At 46.2% G+C, this 21,513-nt stretch overlaps 1 long non-coding RNA gene across 1 annotated transcript in view; it reads left to right on the top strand.

The window, feature by feature from the left end:
• Positions 1-781: 781 nt before the first annotated feature.
• The window catches only part of LOC138493334 (uncharacterized), a 31,000-nt gene continuing 10,268 nt past the window's right edge, over positions 782-21,513 (top strand). The window contains exon 1 of the long non-coding RNA XR_011276383.1: positions 782-855. This is a non-coding gene — a long non-coding RNA (uncharacterized lncRNA). The remainder of the gene's footprint in view (positions 856-21,513) is intronic.

Below are 21,513 nucleotides of genomic sequence, written 5' to 3'. Positions count from 1 at the left end.
ATGTACCTTGTCTCTTATGTGCCCTCCTCTTTACCCACTCCTCATAGCCTTCTGCCGCCATCTTTCCTGCTGGGCCTACACTGAGGGAGGTGCTGATTCGTGGTGTCGAGACCTTTTGGTGTCCACTTGCCCCCTTACGATGGAGACTGATCTGATATATTTACAGCCAAAATGGCCATCTCCAAGCCCAATGGAACTTTCAGGATTGCCTTATTTCGGTACGGTCCTGCCTTCACCCTTCATCTGGTATGGTATTGTTTATTTATATAGCGCCTACACACAGGCAAGTGTTTCAAGGCGCTCATCACCCCTCCCTTGCCTTATTCACTTTGTCTCGCACCCCTTTCCCCTCTTGCACCTCAACCTTCCACGTTTATAATTCCCAAATACTTACCGCTTGTCCTCCACCTTCCCCCTTTTACCGTTTGCTCAGCTCTCCCGCTCAGCCACGTGAAGTCAAAAGAATTAGTACCACTGAGCTGGACCATCTTTCTGCATCCAGGGGTCATTTCATTTATGCAATATATGATATGAGTAAGGCAAATATTCATATTTGTGAAAGAGGCATTATATTTAATACATGATGCAAGAACTATGTGGTGGCACTGTAAGACTGACCAAGCTGCGTCACATTTTGTAACATTAGTACCCGGCGAGGGTCAACCAGAATGCCACAACCATTCTGATTGGCCCTCGCCGGGGAATTACCATGCCGGGAATCGCTAATACGTGCCTTTCGTTCCCGGCGGGGGGCGTGGCGGCCCCTTAGCCAACGAGAAGGCTTGAAACGGGGCAATCCCCACTCCAAGCCTTCCCATGGCTGGAGGCTGCCTTCGTCCCCCACCGGGGACTCAGGTGAGTTTTTTTTCTTCTTCCACCGGCTCCCCTGCAATCTATCCCCTCCCCACCCTCCCAACCCAACTTACCTTCTTTTTTCTTCTTTTCACGGTACCGAACGCGCTTGGAACACTTCTGTTCCCAGCGCGTCCGCTCCCGAAGGCCGCCATTTTATTTCACTTTTTTTTTTAATGTTCCGAAACACAGCAGCGTTTCAGAACAGAAAGAAATGCTAGTAGTACCCCGGTCTAACGGGCTGGGGTACTAATGGCAATAAGCCCCTCGACAGTGGGCCAATACTGCCCGCGCTAATGCCCCTGGGGCCTTGTTAAGGCCCGAGCATAAGGGCCTGTAACTATGGGCCCCGGCGGCATTACCTGGGGCGGTATTGGCCTGTTGTCTCGTGGCTTATTGCCACATTATTCACCCCATTATCTGTTCATATATTTTGTAGCCCATACAAGGAAAGGGGAAAAGGAGTGCTAATTTGTGTGCTTGATGGTTATGCCTCATTTTCTCCACTGCAATGTGGGACCATTTCTACAAAGGGCCTTATGACTAGACTAGTGGTAAATCGTTGGTAAATCTGTCCATTCACTGCCATAATCGGTTACCGCCTGTTGGTCGCGTAGCATTACCGCTGGATTAAGAGTGGTAGTAGGCAGTGTAAATCCCCATTTTTGGAGTCCATTTGGCTTGATAGGGATTATTGGCAGATTTAACTTGAGCAGTAATACCACATGATGGTAAATCTGCCGATTTCCATCTTAAAGTGCAGGATTTACCTCCAGCATGGTGTTGGGGGGAAATCCTCCACTTCAAGGTCATGCTCGGAATTCAGGAGTGTGGTAAAAGTGGCAATAATACCAATTCCAGCAAAACAAAATGGAGGTATTGGAATTACATCCACTTTTTTACCACACGGCTGAACTTATAATGAGGCCAGCAATGCTGAATTCAAAACATGGTGTGACACAAAACCTGAAGCCAGCGTAGGGAGGCTTGCGCTGATAAAGGAAAACAATCCCTTCATCACAAATGGGCAATAGGTTGGCCAGCAGCGTTTTTGGCATTGCTGTGATTGACAGGAGATATCGGTGAAGGGGGAAATATATACTGCTCCCACAATCAACCCGGCGCATGCCCAGAGCCACGATTGTTTTATAGAGGACATTGAGGAATGACAGTATCTGGCTGAGCATCTTCTAGCTTTAGGTAGGTGTGCATGTAAGGTTTTTAGTAAAGCACAAACATAGCCTCAATGACCCCAAGACAGTGGGCCTCATTACGAGTTTAGCAGTCTGGTAAAAATGCCGGGAAAACAGTACCAGATCTGGCATTTTTACCAGACCAGCACACTTTGAGTTTGCCGGTATGGGCAGGGAACTACCGGATGGCCTGACTCGCTGTAAGTTCAGGCCCCTACCAGCAAAGAATTGCCCCAATCACCGGCACTGGTACTACAGGTGCCAGTGATTGCAGCATACCCATTCCATCTAGTATTATCGGACTCTAAGGAAAGGGAACTTACTGCCATTGCCAGCACCCGTGATATCCCGGTAACACAAGGATATCGGGCGCCGGTAATGGTAAGGTGGGTTTGCTTGTAACCAGCTGGTAGTACAGGTGGGTTACCGGCAAACCCATAATGACCCCGTGACTGGATGATGCAGTGGTCTGAAATTCCGTATATGGACTAGCAAATGTCTTTCTGATAGACAGGATGCAAAGCAGTCAATACAGATTTTGTAAACACAAAGTTGCCACAAAATTGGACAGCGGTGTTGTGTGATTGATGGTATCAAACACGGCAGGGAGGTCCTGTAGGACCAGGAGTCATAAATCATCCTTTTCTATAGAATGCCATGCACTGTCAACAACCTAAATGGTTGCTGCATCAGATTGATAGTCCTGCAGAAGCCTTTATTGATCTATCTGATCATGGAATTGTAAGGCTACAGTATTTTTAATGATATTTCCTAGGAAAAGAAGGCTGGGAGTTTGTTAGATTTTGTGGTCCATTTAAATGTTTTAAGGGCAGGGTATACATTAAACCTGTTTTAAGAAATGTGTGTAAGGATGCATGTGAGCGAGACACATTAATGATCTTAAGGGGGGGAAGGGGCACCTCAAATTTTTTGTGATATTGACAATGGAGGCAGGTGGGATGTCATCCTCATATTTGTGGGTTGGACAACATTCAGGCCAAGCATCTTCTCTTGTCTTAATCCAAGAGAAGATGCTTGGCCTGAATGTTGTCCATTCACGTTCCCTCTTTGGTAGAATCAATGGTGGATGTGTAAAGGAATGTATTGTGTTCAATATGTGTCCTCATTGGTGAGATTGTATTTGATAAAAAGTTGATTATGCCGAGTTTTATTACATGCAAGGGAGCTTTGCTTTCATGTGCAGCCTCAGTTTATGTTGCTGTACTGTGTGAGGCTTTTGCTGATTTGATGAGCGTGTCAAGTAATTGTCTCAGAGTGGCGAGATTGTTGTGTGTTAATGCGCCACGGTCTCTCGGCTCTACCAATAGTGGTCCTGCTGTCTGTGTCCTCCTGGGAGTGCCACCGGGCCAGTAGTTTTGTTGTGATCCAGTATTATTTTAATGGCACATGGATGTCAGTGAGCACTGTCATGCTGTGATCAAATGCGGAGAGGAAGGCGTTAGTTTCCATTCATAGTTGGACATGGGACAGCGGAAAGAGATCATTGGCTGGCCTCCAATGCTTCTGTGGGAAAACCTTGAAAGAACACAAAGACAGAAACACATCAGGCAGCTCTCGGCCATAATTGCTAGGAATTTGACTTGTGAGCCTGATAGGGATGGCGATGTGATCCAAACAACCAATCCAGCTCAACGAGAAAGTCCAATTCTACCAAAAGGAAGATAGGACGCAGTCAAGAGGGTTACTTTTGACATGGGTCTGGTCTATGAAGAGCAGTTTTATGTCTAATGTGTTGCTGTCCATAAGGTAGCTGAAGTGCCAGGATGGTTGATGTTACCACGGAAGATGTTTTGGAAATATTGATTGATGGAAATGTAATTGGTGGTATGACATCATGCAGGGTGCTGGTGGCGGGGCATGGGCGGTGATAGATGAGATATAATGTTGTTCATGGGTGAGGGGGAAGTGGCCGATGAGGTGCTCCATGGAATGGAAAATGGTAGCGTCCTGCAAAGCACAGGGCCATGTTGTTGTGCGGTTGACCTTTCTGTTGCCGTCCCTGTCAAATACACAGGAGGATTCAGGGCAGCCCTAGGGCTCTGTAATGGACATAGAGCCAAGTCGGGTGAGGAAAGTTGGCATCATCCTTGGTTGCTGCACCAAGGTCCAGTGTAGAGGTCAGGTTATATGTAGGCCTTGGTCTCCTAAATAATTCAGTTATTGAGAAAGGCATCTGTTACCTAATATGAATTCACCTATGTGTATGATTTCTCAAATAGACTTAACATTAGCTTATTACTAAGTAAAACTACACCCCGACTTCAGAACGGTTACTGCATTTATCATGCAGGCGGCCCTTTTAAAAGGTAATCATATGCTTTTTGGCCTCATTTCTGCATCATCGGATTTTCAAAAGATAATGCACATGTCTTTTCCTAATGTACCTTTGGCCTACTGAAACTGACCGCATCTAAGATGGTAGAGACTGGTTTGGGGGTGGGGGGGGGAGCAGATGATGGAGTAGTACTTATGGGCTATGGAGCTCGCTGTGTGACCTTTCCTAGCCCGAATAGGCCCCAGCTGATATTCCCTTTGTCTCCCACACTTGGCTAGGGACGTCACAAGCAAGCATGTGCTATGGGTCTGCAGTAAGAAGGTGGTAGTGTATTGCAAGTGCCCTGTGGCCAGCGGGCTTGAGGGATGCAGGGCTATAGCTCTCGTTATGGAACAGGGCTGGTGTGGGCGGGAAGCAGGGCCTGCTCCTAGCAAGAGGGTGCTTGTCGAGCATCAGTGGGGCTCTGAGAAGATAAAAAGCAAACAGTATGAGGATGAAGCGTAAAGTGGTGAGTAAAGGCTAGAGATGGCCACCTGGGTTTATGATACCTGGGTCATGAGTTACTTGACCGCTGAGCTGGACTGGGACGGGGTACAACTCTAGTAACAATATCGGGTTTATGAGGGTGATTGGACTCTGAAAAGAAGAAAAGGAAACAGCATCAGAGGGTTCTTGTTGGGTCAAATGCCCCAATCCATAGATCTGGTGAGAGTCACCGATCTGTGTCCCAAGTGCATCCTCAGTAAAGGCATCAATAAGGGTGAAACGCTATATAAAGTGCCCCCGCAGAGACCTTAAGCTCCTCAGGTTGGGGTGCTCAAAAGGTACCACATGTTTTCCAGGTGAGTACCCTTACCAAGTTAGCTGTGTGCATCCCAGAAGATGGCAGCAGTGAGAAACCAGGGAAAGTGCAAGGGCACCTGCCAGTGTATATTTATTTTAGGGAGCATAGCTGCTTCCTGGCACAGATGCCCTACGTGACGCTCTTCCATCTGAAACTGTGATGACGTTCCACAGCCAAACCTGATCTGCTTCCTGGAAAAGGAAATCTATGTGGCCATATAGGGCAGTGGCTATCTCAGCTTAGGACGCCTTAGGCAAGGGCAGCCAAAACCAGCTCTGGCAAGTGTATTATTAAGCAGTCCAAGCTCATGGCTAAATCCACATCCGACCTGTATGCTCAGGAACCAGCCCAGGAACATTTGAATGTGACTACTCCATGGACTAGATATTCTTTGAAAGGAAGCATGATTTTGATTGGAGGCTGAGTTTGCACTTAGCTTCCAATATTCCTATACGGTAGACGAATCTGTAACTGATCCTTTGGCATTTACCGACATGAGTCCAGAAGATCGGAGAAGCAACATGAATCCAAGGACAACCTGTTATAACTCTGCTGTGTCAACTTGCCCAAGATCACATCGAAGGCAAAACTTTGCTGACCAGAGGGAAACATTAGCTTGGTCACCCTCATTAATCCAATAGGACCATCTGGGTTACAATGCTCCAAGACCTCTTTCCCTTATGAAGAAGCCATGCCGCTTGCCCTGCATGTCGTGACAAGGTAGGAGCACTGGACGACTGAGGGTTATTAAGATGTAGAGCCAGTTGCAATGGTATCAAAAGACAATGCAGTCTGGAAACCTTCATCAAAGATCCATTGCGCTCCGATGAACCCCCAGGCCTGACATATCTGTAACGCTGGGCCATGGACTGCACCACCTTGCTTGGCCTGCAAGTGTCAGCCCACCAGACTGCGGTACCGTAAGTCCTGCAACAGATCACCTTTGTCTCAGACGAGGCAACATCCATGCTATGTTTAGAGTCCTCCTCCCTTTGCGGGGACCCATCTTTTCATATTTTTCTCAAATTGAGAAAGTGCCTGCGTCATACTATAATTTCTATAACTATTTCCCAACTTTTTGATTGCTTGTAAGTGCTATTCTATAAGCACAAATTCTTGCCTGCCGTCTTTACACCACTCTGTTACACTTCTTATGCCCGAATTTGTTTAACTGATGTCTGCACTCTCCCAACTTCACAGGGCCACACTCTAAGACTCTGCACTAACCATTTTACAAAGTTAATTCCCTGTAAATCTGCATGACTCTTTTTCTGCACAGCAGATATATTTGCAGTAATGTATTGCGTGAACATTCCCTTATTGACTAATAAAAAGTGTGTGCTGTAGATGATGCTGGAGTCACACCAAGGGCCTCATTATAAGTTGGGCGGTGCGGTAAAATGCAGCAGTAATACTGTAAAACACTGCATTACAGCACCACACAACTATAGGTTTGGTGGTAAGGTGGACGATTCACCTCCAGCTATGCGCAGGAGGTAAAACTCTGCCACCTTCCTGGCAAATTTGGGTGGAATTACCACTGGCGGAATTACCGCCACAGTAATTCTGCCGGTATTCCCCATGAAACCAATTAAATGAGGACTAAAACTGCCACCACCACTTGTAATCCGGTGGTAACGGTATTACAGTTCGGTGGTCTCTCGGCAGATATACACTCATCATGAGCCCCAAAGTCTCTAGTCCCGTCATGCATGGTAGCAGAGGCTCAGTTAATGCCTAGCCACAGATGGCGAGGAGTGGAGCTACAGCTTGCCTGTCACAAGCTTACATGACTTGTATAAATAAGACAAACCGCACACTCTGCTCCCTTCATGCCCACACCCCTGGTGCCAGAGTCCGATTAGGGGCAGAATGAGAAGAAGGAATGTTCTGACAGAACACTTGGCGGCTAGGCAGATAGGTAACAGGGCCTGGGTTGCGACATATTTGGAAGGGTAGGGAATATAACATGAGTCTCTAAGACCCCGTGGGGAGCGAACAGAGGAGAAGATGTACAAAGCAAGCAAGAGAAAGGTATGTAAAGAAAACGATAATTGGTAGCTTTCAATATTTTGAATGGCCACCAACCTAATACTTCTCAGCCACTTCAGAGTGCTTTGGGACCCTCTGGTAAGTAGGAGGAAAATAGATGACAGGGTCACCATGCCGAAATTTTAATCTGGAACCCACAAATGACAACTAGATCTCTTCATCAAACTCACTGAGATTAATTACCCATCTGAAAAAAACACATTAAAACGGACGGTACATTACAGGACCCAAAGCCATTTAACCTTACAACGCTCACATTGTGTTTTTTAACTGAGATGAAGATAACTTTCATCATGCCTTACTTAAAAAAGTTTTAAAATACAAATCATAATTCATAAAAAATACATACATTAATGGAAAGCCCCATTATGTGATGTAGCAAGAACATCTTAGCTTAGAATGATACATACCTTTTTAACCTCTACCTAAGCACCTTTACTGCACGTATACGATCCAATGTCTTACCCTGCTATAATTACGCAAACGGCAGCCAAATCGTCTTCAAAATCCCAAAAGGCCCATCCTTCGCCTGCCCTGATCTAACAACATTCCTCTCAGAAATCGAGCACTGGATGACTGCAAACCGCTGCCTACTCAACCGAGGCAAAACTGAGATCATGCTTTGTGGGACAACCTCTGTTTTCCCAACCCACCCTGTGACCGCCCACCATCTCCAACACAGTAAAAAACTCCTGAAGCACCAGGGATGTGGTCCTGACTCTATCACATCACATCAACTCTGTGACAAAAAGCTGCTACCTACACATTTGCATTCTCTGCTGCCTTTTTCCCTACCTGACCTTCCCACACAGAATCTTGCGATTGTGGCTATCATCTTTTCACTCTTAGATTATATTAATACCCTGTATCTGGGGACCCACGCATCACATCTAGGAAAACTCCAATGGGTACAAAACACTGCTGCAAGGCTCCTCCTAGCCCTAGGCCCTAAAGAACACATCTCACCTGCCTTTCGTGTCCGTTAGTGGCTTCCTATTGGGCGTCGATCCACCTTCAAGGCAATGTGCATCACCCACCGAGCACTCCACAACTTAGGACCGGAATATATGCAGCGTAAACGTACACACTACAGGCCTAACAGAAACCTCAGATTAGGCGCAACTCTTCTCATCATTCCAGTTACAAAATCAACAATTTCATTCCAAGCATCCACCATCTGGAACTCAATCCTATTAACCATCTGCCGCATAGAAGATCACCTCGCTTTCAGGAAGGCTCTCAAAACTTGGCTCTTCCCCTTGACATCCTGATGGCTTAGCCCTTCTGCTGGGTGAACTATTACACACCCCCTGATAGGAGCACTGGGGCACTCGAGGAGTCGACAAGGTGGGCAAACCCCCCCCCTGCCCCATGGAATGTATCTCAGTCAGGCCTCGTTAAGCTCCCCAAGACCATTTTCAGCTAGATATCAGTCTTTCTTCACTGGAACATCAACCACGCTATCACACCGGAACATAACCATATCCCGCCCAGGAACGGCCCATGCACCTTCATACTTCTGCAATAAACACTACTCCGCCACACACGCCCCAAACTTGTATCACTACATCCAATAGAATACAGCTGAGCCCCATGCAAAACTCATCCCAGCCATCCACATAATCTGACCCTTCTGACTCGCCTGATCCTTTGAGAATCTGTCACAGCACCCACTCTCCCACCTGATAACTATGGGCTGCTGCTCGGGACCTAGTTACTCCTTACCCACCTTTGCGCTGGCTAAAAAAGCACATATGCATTTTAGATATCCTTCTTCACCTATTACAACTCTTACTATGGTCTTCTGAAGGGCGTTCATCCCCGCAGCAGTTTTAAACCATACCAATGGCAGTAAACGCTATACAAAGGCCATATAACATAATGTTAATAGGTATTATTATATTGCACATCGGCCATTACTCATAAAGGTTGGCTTGACCTGGGAGAATGTTGTCTGGGACATGTGTGGACATAAGGTTGCATTTTGGAATGTTTCCTATGTGACCATGTTGGGTGTCATCTGTGAGGGCTGGAGAGTTGCTCTGTTTCTTGGTCTGGCTCAAATGACTGCTATTGTAGCAGCAAATTATGTCAGGTGCATGATAGAATGGCACTGCATCAGTCAAGCTAAATGGATCCTGTGTGAGTAGACTAAGTGCAAGGTACAAGGTAGACATGTCTCCTATGTGTAGCAAGTGGATGTTGTTCATGATGAGTAGCGATGTCTTCTAATTGTGGTGCTGCTAGCATTCCTCTGCATCCATGCCTAAGAAATCCATAGGGATGGAATTTAGTTGTGACTTTAGGGCATCAAGACTCTGTTCATGCTTGCCTGTAATTGTGCGTTCATGGATGTTGTGGAGATGTGTATTGGGGTATTGTTGGGTATTTCACTGGATTGCTTGAGGCTAGTGATGAATCCTCCTTTTCTGTTCTTCTTTCCCTCTCTGTCCCTCCCCTGCTAATGTTCCCCTCTGCTGCATTTTGACTGGCTCCCTGGTTCCTTTTGACTCCTACCACCAGGCCCTCGTCGTCCAGTCTACCCAGCACCTCGTTCTCCCCTGACACCCCCAAACCTGCACTTGCCTTACCGGGCTCCCTCTCCCTGTACTAGCCTGACGAGGCCTACACCCCAACCTACCCCGATCCAGCCCCGTCCTAGCACTGAGCATGTGGACCCTCATTCCCTGCACTCCCTGCTTTCCCCTGGCATTGGTCCTCCTGGCCTCCCCACAGCACTCGCCTAGCCTAGGGGCCCTCTTCCCCCCTCAATCCCCCTGTCCTCAGCACTTGCGTGCTCTCCACTCCTCCCTTCCCATTTTAGCATTAATGCTTTCCACTCTGACCTGCACTTCCCACCCCCCACAAGCTTTACTTGTTACTACACTTACATGATCCGAATGACACAAGCCCTAGGTGGACCGTTTATTGTCATGTTATTCTTCTTCCCTGTTCCCCTCCCTGACCCCCACACACCCCTTTTGTCTTGCTGTGCCTTGAAACACTATTTGCTGTATAGGAGCATTATAAATACCCAATAAATAAATAAATAAAAAATGAATCCCCGGCATCGAGGTTATCATTGCATTGCTAAGCAAACTTTGCTTCTTGACAGATGAGCCAGCTGTCGGTGGGTAAAAGATTGGCTTGTATATATTTGGAGCCTGTGCCTTGGAATGCCCAGTGAGCTATGGAGGAGATGTAGACAGTGACTGGTATCTAGAGATATGTTCGATCACCTCAACTGGAGCACCTCCAGAAATGTCTGGATGTTCTCGCAAAGGCCAAAGTGGAGCAGGAGTATGACCACAGAGTTCCAGAAACACTTTGCTTTCTGGAGCATTTATGCTGGGATGCCTAATAGAGCATCGCTGCACACCCTATACACTATACAACACAATATTGGTATTGGTGCCACGGTTGGCCTGGCACTGTGAGGGAAACCCAGGAATGGGGTGATGCATCTCAGAATTTGGAGGAGATGAAATAAGGCTTGATCACAGAGTTCATTGGAAGCACTATATGGAGGTACGAGAAAGACATATTGTGTACTGCTTGTTTAGCTGTGGCGGAGTTGCCAGCCCTCTGGGCCACAATGTGAGAAGCTGGCCAGATGCCACAGACTATAATGTCTGCATTCCCTGTGCTAGACTTGAAGGGTTTGAGGTTTCAGGGTCATCCTTTAGTCCACAATGAGCAGGTTTTGACCACGATTGCTGGAGTAGGAATCTGGTGAGTTGTGGCGTTCAGTGATGATGTGTGCATTATCAGCTTAGTTATAGGCCCTCGTTGTCCAGTGTACCCCAGAACTTCGTTCTCCCCTGACCTCCCAAACCTGCCCTTGCCGGACCGGGCTCCCTCCCCTTGTTCTAGCCTGGTGTGGCCTACACCCCTACTTAGCCAGATCCAGCCCCATCCTTGCACTGAGCATGTGGAACCTCTTTCTCTGCACTTCCTGCTTTCCCTGCTTTCCCCTGGCATTTGTCCTCCTGGCCTCCCCGTAGCACTCGCCTAGCACAGTGGCCCTCTTCCCCCTCCCTCCACCTCTCCCCATCACTTGCATCTTAGCATTATTCAAATAACTGAATGAGGTATGGAAGAAGGCTTAGGTAGAGGATGAAAATAAGAAACAGAGGGTTTGGCCCTGGTGAATCTTGGAGGTTGCAGGTCTTGGGTGGAGAGCATAAGAGGTAGTGGCACACCTTGGTCTTGTCAAATGTAAAAGGAGACCTACGGCAATGATCGATCTTGAATCTCAGTCTGTGCCACACGATTTGATAGGGTGGAGTGCTTTACATTGCAATAGGCAGATGCGAGGCTCAGCCGTTTGAGAGATGTAGTTCTGTCCGTCTCTTTCCATCCCCAGTGGTGGTGAGTTGTGATTCAGTGCCTCGTTGACAATGGAATCTTGTCTGGCTATCCCCCGGGATCTCGTTTTCTTCAGTAGCTGCATGCATCCAACATTTTCAATGAGCTTGGTTAGGAAGCGGACAAGGGCAAATAGTTTTGGGGTGGGTTGTGTAAAGACCTCATTTAGATCTTGAATCCCACTGTAAGGTATCAAGATTGACATGCAGCATTGAGTATTGAAAGGGAAACGTACAATTACTGCGCCTTTAAAATGCTGACTGCACATTTACTGCTCGCTAGTCATTTAAAAGAAATCTAACTGCCATTACTGCAACCAAGTGGAGCAGGCGTTGCGGGGCGGCGCCCGCTCCCTTTGGTCGCTGTAATGGGAGACAGGGGTTGCAGAGGTGTCCCCCGCATACCGCTGTGGTAAGCGGAAGAGAAGTAAGCCATGTAAGTGGGAGGAACTGACACCGCAGGGATAGTGGGGAGTTGGGAGCACACACAGAAGTGCGCTGCCGTAAAGGTAAGTGGGAGCGGGTAGGGCAATGCAGGCTACGGGATACAGGCAAAGTGATCTGTCTGATCACTGCGCCGTGCCGTGATGGGAGTCGACTTTTTCATCGTCATCATTATGGGTGGCACAGTGATAACATTGTTCCATTGAAAGTGCCAGGTCGGTTGCCACTGTTAATTGGAGATTTTCCTAAAAGGGGAAGAGGGACAGGGATCTGCTGGCGATCCTGAATTCCAGTTCTTGAGAAGTAGTTCCTGGATGATGGCATGTGATAGGTGATGAAAGACTTTTTTCATGGAAACAGGGTCCCCGACTGGTGCAGTAGTTCAGGTAAATGAGAAGTAATGGAATTCTAGCTTTTAGGTTGGTTGGCCAGATGGGTATCTAAGCCTTGGAATTTCTTCTCACAGTGATCTGTGTGGTATTTACTCATTATGTTATATTTTGTTATTGAATATTTATACTGCACTTATCACCACTGTATTGGTCATACTGTGCCTGAATCTTGCCCGAGAGGAAGCGTATTGTGACCTCTCCAGGGTGTCATCAGACTTGAGTCTATTGGTATTAAAGAGGAGGGTTGGGGTGAGATGGAGATAAGAAAAGAGGGTGTTAGCCAGCAGAAGAACAAATGCAGAATGGCGGAGATATAAGTGTGATGAGTGTGAGGTAATATGGTTATGGTGGAATGGATGCATGTTTCTTAACACTAATTAGTTATCAGTAAGCATGACAGGACATTTCAGGAATATAAACTCATTTTGGTGGGATGCCAATATGTAGACCAGGTCCTGGATGGTACTACATGTGACTGGTGTGGGGTTGTCTGCTGGGCATGAGATGTGCTCAAGTGGGCTCTTGAAACAATCAATTCCAACAGCATTAAGCTCCGAAGTTGTGAGCTAGGTATAATTCATCATAACCTTTACAGTAGCTGGTTGATATTAATAAGGACTGTAAATCAGTATGAATTAAATTATTGTCTGTGTGTGAATTATATTTTTAATGTCGCTGTACAGATTTTAATTGTGATTCATTTTGGTAAATGTTGATATTTTGTATTCAGTGTGCAAGTTTTTATAAACCAAATCACGATAACAAGATAAGGACTGCAATGTCCCCATATGCACTAGACTCTCTTTTAAACCACTGGGTAATCCAGTCACCTCTTTATGACAGTTCCACCTTAAGCCAGCAGACGGCTTGCTGTAGGGCTGCTGCTCTCTGACATGATCAACCTTAACACCCAGAACAGGATCCACATATGATAAAGTTAATGTTGTGGTGGTGAGCTAGATAGGGACTACAAAAACCAGGAAACTTGAGTGTGAGTGGTTTTTGTAGGTAAAAATAGAGAACAAACAAATATCCGTAAATGCCCACTTTCTGGCAGAAGGGGGATCTTGCACAGTAAATAAGATTCCAGGCATAGTTGGGATGTGTAGTATTTAAGCAATTTCTGGGATGCATGGAGATCAGCACATTTATGTTGTTATAATTATTATTATTATTATTATTATTATTATTATTATTATTATTATTGTTTTTAGGGTATTTATTGAACGCAGACCTAGTTTCAGCATGCAATGTGTTGCTTTACAATCATAGGGGGAATACATTAGTGAGGGAAGCAGAGAAAAAAGGAGCAGGGGGTTAACAAGGGAGCTTGGGCAATTGGCAGCATGTGGGGGAGACAGTGGGGAACAGATGACCGAGTCTCAGGTAGGGTTGGGAGTGCAGGGTATGTGGACCTATGTGTAAAGGAGGAGCCATTCCTTGAAGAGGAAGGTCTGGAATAGTGATGGGGCAAATCTGATGTTGACAGGGAGGAGGTTCCAGAGTCTTGGAGCGTAGACAGAAAAGGCATGTCTTCCGGTTCTTTTCTTCCTGCCCTGTCATAATTCAAGTCTGCACATTTCATTACTTCTGGTGGATCACAGGCCTCCAGAAATGCTGAGTTTCTCAGTGAGGTAGCTTGGGGACTTTAGTATGATAGCCTTGTAGATGATGCAACAAGTTTTGAAGATGATGCAGGGTTGCAGTGGGAGCCAGTGCAGTTCGATAAGGGTGGGGTGATGTAGTCGAATTTGCGGAGTCCTTTAATGAGTCTTGCTGCAGCAGGCAGGACACATTTCTGGGGTGTCAGGGTAGTACCAGAAGGCCTTCCAAAAGAACATTGCCACCATCAAGGTGGGAGAGGAAAAGGCTTCGACAGCGGATCTGAAGTTGTTTTCTGGGATGAAGGGCTTGATTATCTGCAGGAGAGATAGTTGGTACCTGGTTGTTTGTGTCTTCCTTGCTATGTGCTGTTTGAGTATGAGGTGTCTGCTGATGTTGAACTCAAGGGACTTTCCACAGGGGGCGAGCTGGAGTGTGAATCCCTCGAAGTTCATAGTAGAGAGCCAGGCCTGGATGTCAGGGTGTTCATTGTTGTTGGCCAATAGTAGGAATTCGGTCTGGAAGGGGATGAGCTTGAGGTAAACACTGGACATCCAGGACTGGATCAATGTGAGGCAGGACCTGAGCCTGTGGATGTCTCCATTGGAGGATATCTTGAGGTAGATCTGCGTGTCATCTGCGTATTGGTGAATGCGGATGTTCTGTGGAGAGAGGAGGGTTCTGAGCGGTTCCATGTACAGATTGAAGATCATGGGGGGCAGGATGGATCCTTCTGGGACTCCACAGGTGATGGGTAGAGTTTGTGATCTGGAAGAATCCATTTGAACAAACTGTTGGCAGTTCACAAGGTCAGATTTGAACCAGCTGAGGATGATCTTGCTGATCACCATGCGGCGATGTAGATTGTTGGTGAGTGTCTGGTGGTCTACTGTGTAAAATGCGGCTGAGGGTTCAAGGTGAACTAGAAGGCAAGGGTGGTCATCATTGAGGAATTTAAGGGCATTGTCGATCACCTTGATGGTTGCTGTTTCTGTACTTCATCTGGGTCTGAAGTCAGATTGGTAGGACTGAAGGAGGTTATTGGGTTTGATGTGTTGGAGGAGTTGTGTGGCTACTGCTTTCTCAAGGATTTTACCTAGAAAGTGAGGATGGGTAATGGGGCAGTAGTTGCTGAGACCGTCAGGGTCCAGTGTTGGTTTCTTAAAATGCATGTGGATGTGTCTGGTCTTTAGGGTTGAGGGGATGGTGCCTTGAGTTAGGGAGCTGTTGATGATTGTCAGGTGAGGGAGGAATGCTCCAGTCGGAAGGGTCTTGAGTAAGTAGGCAGGGAGGATGTCATCCACACACAATGTGACCTTGATGGATGCTACAGTATCAGTGAGGTCTTCCATAGTTAGTGTCTAGAAAGTTGGCCAGGTAGATGTGGTTTTGCGAGATGGGGTGTGCAGTGCGCTGTCACTTGTGGTGTTGATGAAAAAAGAGAGGATGGCAGTGGATCTTTCGATGGAGTGTGCTACAAGTGGGTCGGTCAGAGGGTTGATGCAGTGCTTGATGGCTTTGAAAAGGGCTCTGCTTTCATTGTTGGATTTGGCTATGGTGTTTTGGTACTAGTTGGCCTTGTCAGTGTTGATCAGTCACCTGTGTATAGCCCAGAGTTCCTTGAACAGGGCAGGTCGGGTGCGCAGCAGGATTTTTGCCAATTCTGTTCTTGTTTTATGATGGGTCGTATCGCGAGGTTGAATTCAAGAGTGTACCAGGGTGCTGAGGCTTAATGCTTAAGGGTGCACTGCTTCACTGGGGCAAAGTGGTTGATGTTTGTGAGGGTGGTGTTGAGTTCTTGGAGAAGCGGGTTGCATTCCTGGTTCATACAAGATACATCAGCCCATGTGAGGTGTAGTTTGGTGAGGTCTTCTGTGAGAGCCTTCACTGGGAAGTTCCTGAAGGATCAGAAGGATTGGTTTCTAATGGGTTTGCTTGAGAGGTTTGGTGTGACTAATCTCAAAGGGGATTGCAAGATTGTCTGACCAAGGGAACGAAATAGGAGAGCTGTGATGAAAGGTGGGCACTGTGGTGATGTTGAGGTCGAGGCTATTACCATTCCTGTGAGTTGGCTTTTTCATGTGCTTTGTGAGGTTCCATGTGTTGAGTAGGCAGTGGAGATCTTTCTTTATTGATTTGGTTGCTGGGTTGCCAGGGATGTTGAAGTTTCCAAGGAAGATATTGTTGGCATGCATAAGAGACATGGTGGTGACCAAGTCCGTGAAGTCTTCCATGAAGGAGGTGTTGGGCTTAGGTGGTCTTTGGATGAGATAAAAAGTGACTGTGTCCATTGGAAAGTGGCAGGATAGATTTTTGAAAGAGCCAATGGTGTCAACGTCCAATTGGACGCATGGCCATTAAGCCTTATGAAGGATGACGAGGCCTCGGCCGATCTTGTTTGGACGGTCTTGTAGAGTTTTGTAGTTGTTGGAGGTGAGGGCATCTAGGATGTAGGGGTAGGTGGATGTAATCCAGGTCTCAGTAATGGAAATGGCATCCAAGTAATGGGTGGTGATGGGGTTGGCGATGTCAGCTGCATAGTTGATTGATAAGTGGAAATTGGCAAGCATCAATTTTCATGTAATGGTGGATGATGTAGTGTTGATAGGGTGTATGATGACATGGGGGAGGTTGCTGTGATGTAGTGTACTTGTTTGTGTTTTAGCACAGTGCAAAAGTTATGTTATATTATTAGGACTTATATCATGGACTGTTGCATGATCTCCAGATAGTCTAGCGGATATGAAAATAAATGGGTGGATTTGATTAATGGGGAAAAGATTTAAGATGTGGATTATAGGTGTTGCTGTGCAGTCTGGCAAAAAAAAATCACTTTGTTTGTTACGTTATGTTACTCTGCTTTTGAACTGCATAACATCACCACTGTAGTAGCATCAAAGCACCACATTTTTGGCTGAGTAATATTGTGCCCTCACATGGAGTCACCAGAGCGGTCTTCTAGGAAGCATAGCATGAACAAGGTGAGGGTCTTGTGAGGGTCATGAAAGCCGTTATATGACGAAACGAGTGTTAAAGTCTTCAAGAGTGCTCAGTCTAGCATAATTGACATCAATGAGGCCAACAGCACCATGGCTTGGGTCAGCACAACTGACTCACTTTAGACAAGTATGAGTCATACTGCATGACGCAGTGGGGACTCTTTGATGAAATGTTGCACTTCCAGAGCAATCACTCAGTCAGATATGGAGTATGTGTCCATAGGTGTGAGAGTGATTTTGCCTCTGCATGCTACAGCTACCTTTAATGGCTATCCATCCTGCTGTTTTGACTGGTCAAAATCCCAGGGTTGTTCAGCAACCTGAGGAAATTGTATGAACCAATACGTATGAAATATGTGATTCTATTGCAATTTAGAATGTAAGCACTCATCAATGCAAAATCATCTCCTCTTTGTAAAGTTACCCAGCTGAACCAGAACACCAGAATGTGACAATCGGTGTATCACACAGAAAATCTAACCAGAGAAACCCAGGAAATACGCTTAATCTCACCCCCAAGGTGCCGAGTCTGTCACATATGGCTGCGCTGTAAAGAACTTACTTTAGGGAAAGGTCTAAAGTGGATGTGTATAAAAGAAACGAATGAAATTGACAAAATCGAATATTTATCGGCTCCCATCATTTTAATTTGTATGTATTTAATTGTCCATTTGCAAGACACTTATACAAAAAGAAATTGTGTTTCAAAGTGCCCAAGCATGTTTTGCCTGCCTGTCCCAGCCCAGACTGAGGGACTTGAAAGCCTCTCACATAATGTATAAGCCTCCAGTTGACAAATCATGGTAAATATGTATTCAAAGAAAACACGTGCTTCTATAAATGACGGCAATTCTAGTCCTCCATCTTGGGCGCCACACTTCGAGTAGCAACAGGGAGCGCCATTTTGAAACTAATAAGATCAAAGATGGGCCCACTGTAGGGATGGGGCGGCTGCCAAACAGACACTTTACCATGCGCGACATACATGTTTTGCCAGCCTTGGGCGCAATGATCTGGTTGCGAGCTTTATGCATACAGCTTCATTTACATTCAATGCAAGTTTTATAACACGTTCTATGGCACCTGCGACTGTGCATGGTAATGGCTCAGACTTTATTGTAACAGCCACAGGAGCTATTTCAATGGAGACGATTGAGCAGGAGGGTAGTTCGAGAGGACGTGTGCCCGGATGGGGGGTGCAGAATAGCGTACCACACCACTCCCCCTCTTTCCGAAGTCGAAAACAAGGCGATTGGAAATGCAGGAGCTCTTTTTATGCCTTCCTGCCAGAAGTGCTAATGTTCATTGTTTACTTTTGCAACAGATGCTTGAGGCGCTCGCACCAGTGAAGGAAGATAAATTAACACATTACACTTTCATCCTTTGAAGTTCCGAAGACAAATCGCCCGGCTAGCAATAAAAGCTACCTCCAGCTGCACTCCCTTCCCTTTTCAAACAATTAACCCGGTTACTAATTCACGTGAAACAGAATTGTATGAAAATACACGGGGCCAATGCTACGCGTATTGGCTTCACTGGGCTCAATTGAAGAATAGAACAAAACACGACTCTAAATAAAATCGTCTAGGCCAATATCGTGCTGAACATTCCCAACTGTCTTCCTGCTTTAATTATCATTGTAAATCCCCCTCAGCACACTTTAAAGTGCTGAGTTTTGGCTTTTAAGTTCATGGCGGATGTGTGTAGGGGTGTGGTTTTATGGTATTGTGTATTTGTCTTGTATATGGCTTAACTTGACACCCAACCCTTTAAGGGTGCGTTTGTTGTAGCCAGCAACAAACACAGGCCTAGCGCATAAAAGTTTTAGAGGAAGAAAAAACTTGTTTCGCCACCTGGTGGGGAAAACATTAGCAAATAGTGTGTAGCTGCTCACTTGGCTCCGCTAAAAGCAGTCCAAGCATGTCTTATTACGGGAGCATGGAAATTTGGCTGAATTACCCTCCTCCTACGCAAACTACATTGGCTTCCACTCTAAGCAAGGAGACTGTTCAAGACTGCATGTATCATCTACAAAGCAGTCACGAATAGCACACCAGCGTACCCGGCGGCTAAGCTCCACATATCTGGTGGCACACATCCTCACGCAGCAAATTGACCAACCTGCTTGTATCACAACTCGCCCCTAAAGAGAGTACCAGAAAACAATCCTTCTTTTGTCATGCACCCACCCTCTGGGTGTCGGCTTGGAATGTCCCCACAATTCTCCAATTTCGCAAATCCCTCAAAACATGTCTCTTTCAACAACACCTGACCAAGGACTAATTCCAATGGACACACATACCAACACACAGACCGCACAGTACTGTGCTACTGTCAAAAGATGCCAGCCCAAATGCCGGCAATCCATACTCTGTACAGCGTTCCGCTGCTCTCGAGCTAGGTCCACTCTTTAAACAATAACGTAAAAAATACAAAAATAGAGAGGGGATGGCCTTGTGGAGGACAATCGTGTTTTGCTGTTTCGTTGGGCTACGTATGTTTGGCGGTTCTGGTGGTGTCCTGCGGTTACAAATGTCCTGATTAATGTTCTTTCGTAAGTTGTGTTTCTGTACCACAATCTGTTTTGTCTCATACGGGCTACAAGGTAGTGGGATAAAAGCTTACAAGGGCAACTTTTCCACAAACACCAGCATGCATGCATATTATTATATTTATTTGTGTTGCAGCATGCAAAAGAGGATGCAAGCTGAGAAGCACCAGGATTAGGGGAGCAGGTGGGCATTAACCCGTACTTCTCTTCAAGGGCTGCTCATTTCCAAGAGCCAGCCATGCAGGGGTTCTCCCTGATCTCTCTACCTAGGACTGGGAAAACGACCTACACATCCAAAATACTTCTCTTAAGAAAAGCCAAGTCTCTTGGCTTAGCTAATTTAACCAACAGTAACTTCAGATTTTGGGGACACTATGCCATTTTTGTGGTTCTGTTTTTTTATGTTCAGGCTCAACCGGTCACCTGAATCCATATTATGAAACAACTGCAAAATTGCATTTGCGGTCCCGCATTGATTAATAGCAGGTCAGAAACCAGGAACATTATTTGTTCTTTGCAGAGGGCTCGGGCTAATCTCAGCGTATTGGACCACCCTTGCGCCTGTGTCCACCTTGTATCATCATATCTTTGTACGATCCATTGAGGCAGAGGTAGTTTACCACCGAACTCAAAATTGCCAAGAAAAAAGCCTCCTTGTCCCCTAGTGAGACACTACCTATCAGCCCTACTAAAGACACGCCACGCCCCTCGCCCTTCAAATTTGCCAAAGTATCCATCCATGAAACTAAAAAAATATTGCTTCTTTAAAGCCATCTAACTGCAAGGGTGACAGTTGCCCTGCCCAACTAATTAAGGATGCTGCAAGGGACGTAGCCTTCTTTATTACCAAACTGATTAATGCCTCCTTCTCAACACCTTCCCGAGGAACTTAAAAGAGTAATGGGTTTTACCTTTTCTCAAGAAACAAAGTCTAGACCCCTCTATCCCAAGTAATTACAGGCCTATCACCACTGTACCCTTCCTTCTCAATATAATAGTGTGGCCTACTTACAAATCCAGCACTATCTTGAAACTAACCATCTCCTAGGCTCCCGCCAATCTGGTTTCAGACCACAATGCGGTACAGAGACGGCCTTAATAGATCTCAAGAGACTAATTGATGAGCTCAAGGACAAGGGAAACACTGCCATGCTGCTCCTTCTTGACCTATCAGCAGCCTTTGATCTGGTGGACCATGCAGTCCTCTGAGAACACTTGGCATCGGCCGCCCACTTCTCAAGTGAGGCTACAGCCTGGGTCTAGGCATTTCTAGACAACAGAACAATGACAGTTCTCTCCACATCAGCATCAGCGGCCCCTATTAAAACAGCATACGGTGTGCCCCAAGGTTCTTGCGTCTCGACAACTGTGTACAATATATTTACCAAGCCCTTATTTGACAAATATGACAGACTGAGTGTCACCTACACTGACTATGCAGACAACACCCAGATCCTCATTCTCCTTTCGGGCAATTCTGTCTCTGATACGGCCTTGGTAAACACAATGTACTTCATCATTCAGGCATGGATGGCAACCCATGGCCTCTGCCTGAATGACGACAACATAGAGATCCTGCTCCTCGGCTCCGCTGCCAACCTAAAAAAATGCAACCCTGGTTACTCCGCATTTAACATTGATGGCAATACAATCACAGTAGCTAAAAAAGCGAAAACACTAGGCTTTTACCTCAACTCTACCTTAACACTGAAGTGTCATGGTCACAGGCCCCAGAACATGAAAAGCACACCATCTAGTGATGGGGTCAATAGGTCACTTGACTCATTTTTGTCACTTTGGGACCTATAAACACAGGGGCCCTGGCTGGACTCAGTCCTGGCAACATTGGCGCCAGGCTCATATAGAGATGTGAGCAGGCACACATTATTTCAGTGCAGGAGTGCTTTTATTTTATTTCAGT

Source organism: Ambystoma mexicanum, chromosome 10 (genome assembly GCF_040938575.1).
Source record: "Ambystoma mexicanum isolate Mex_15411 chromosome 10, UKY_AmexF1_1, whole genome shotgun sequence".
NCBI classification, from domain to species: Eukaryota; Metazoa; Chordata; class Amphibia; order Caudata; family Ambystomatidae; genus Ambystoma; species Ambystoma mexicanum.
Note: the sequence above shows the minus strand (reverse complement) of the source record. Positions and strands in the feature narration are given on the sequence as shown.